Raw genomic sequence first — 1,696 nt, forward strand, 5'->3', positions numbered from 1 at the left:
TGATTAACTTTGCAGTCTAGGAGCGGAGGTCCCAGGGACCATCAAGGGCGAAGAGCGGAGTGCGATACCCTACCCAGAGAACAGTGACACCAGAGATGGAGGCAGAGACAATGACGTGGAGAGATGGAGCAGCTGGGGACTTTAGACACAGAGAGGGAGAGGGGCTGTGTGCTGACGACCGAGGGGCAGGCTTGCGGGGTGTACCCTTCAGTTGTTTGATGACACATGGAAGGGATTGTAATCATGGCAATGAAACAATATACAATAAGATGAATGTAAAGCTAATATTCTCCCAAGTAAATTATCATATAATTCACAATAAAACTTCTGTTTTTTAAAGTATTAATAAGGGAGAGACTGAAATATTTGAAAATCAAAGCATTCATAGACCCTAAAACACTCTCATTGGCTGAGAAATTACTGACTCCCTATTTAATCACAATGATGAGTGATAAATGGTCAAAAATAGTATCTACAGGCTCACTTTACAGAGCAAATACACTATTAGTTTATTCTGATATCCTTTAAAACTCAATTTCTTCCTGAACAGTGCAGAAGTTTTAGGTACCCACAGAGACTGAACACATTTGTTTATCTTTGCTACTCCCAACTCACTAAAATGATAATAAATATAAAAAAGGGAATCAACCTAGAGACATATGAAAAGAGAAGCAGAGAATCAGATCACATATATGACAAACAAAATGGAGCACATGAACACAGCAGACTACTACTCAAAGAGAATAAATAATAAAATCTTGATGCATGCTTATCAACAGAGAAAAGATTGAAGTTGTCAAGGACTTCATTCTTCTTGAATAGATAAAGTTTAAAAATGTGCTGAACAAAATGTTGTGGTTATGTGCCATGGAGTCGGTTCCGACTCATAGTGACCCTGTACACGGTTTCCAAGGCTGTAAATCTTTATGGGAGCAGAAAGCCTCATCTTTCTCCCATGGAACAGCTGGTAGTTTCGAACTGCTGACCATGAGATTAGCAGCCCGATTCGAATATAAGGACAAACATTGTATGATCTCACTTACATGCAATAAGCAAATACATAGTAACAGAAGATTATTAGGGGTTACTAGGGGTGGGAGAGAGGGGGAAGTGGAGAATTTCTGCCTAGAGGCAGTGAGTTTATGTTAAATGTGATAGAATGATTTGGAAAAGGATATCAAGAACTGTACAACTTTAAGAATATCATTGAAATATACATGCAGAAATTGTTGAGAGGATGTATTATTTTGTTGTATATATTTTCACCCTGAAAGCAAATTTAAAAAATGAACAAGAAGCTATAAAAAAAGGAATAATCATAACAGAATTTGTTGTTAAATATAGTCTAGTCAGTTCTAACTCATGGCAACCCTGTATAGGAATTCCGAGGCTGTACATCTTTGAAGGAGTATTTCTGCTCCTTCGTCAGAGCTACTGGTGGGCTTGAAGCACTGACTTGTGGTTTGCAGTCCAGTGCTTATCCTACAGAGTCACTGCGCTCTCCCATAACAATATAGTTACAAGATAAAGTTGAAGAAATGATCCAGAGTACAGGTTGTCCGAGACTACATCCTATTTGAATTTAGAGATCATCTGAAGAACAGATTTGATATATTAAACACTAAACACCAAAGACCAGAAGAGCTGTGGGATGACATCAAGATCATCATACAGGTAGAAGGCAAAAAGTCATTAA

At 38.1% G+C, this 1,696-nt stretch overlaps 1 protein-coding gene across 3 annotated transcripts in view; it reads right to left on the minus strand.

The window, feature by feature from the left end:
- The window catches only part of XRN1 (5'-3' exoribonuclease 1), a 223,618-nt gene that overhangs the window by 74,966 nt on the left and 146,956 nt on the right, over nucleotides 1–1,696 (minus strand). The gene's annotated exons all lie outside the window — the stretch shown is intronic.

The sequence above is a fragment of the Chrysochloris asiatica genome, unplaced genomic scaffold, assembly GCF_000296735.1.
Source record: "Chrysochloris asiatica unplaced genomic scaffold, ChrAsi1.0 scaffold00136, whole genome shotgun sequence".
Taxonomy (NCBI): Eukaryota; Metazoa; Chordata; class Mammalia; order Afrosoricida; family Chrysochloridae; genus Chrysochloris; species Chrysochloris asiatica.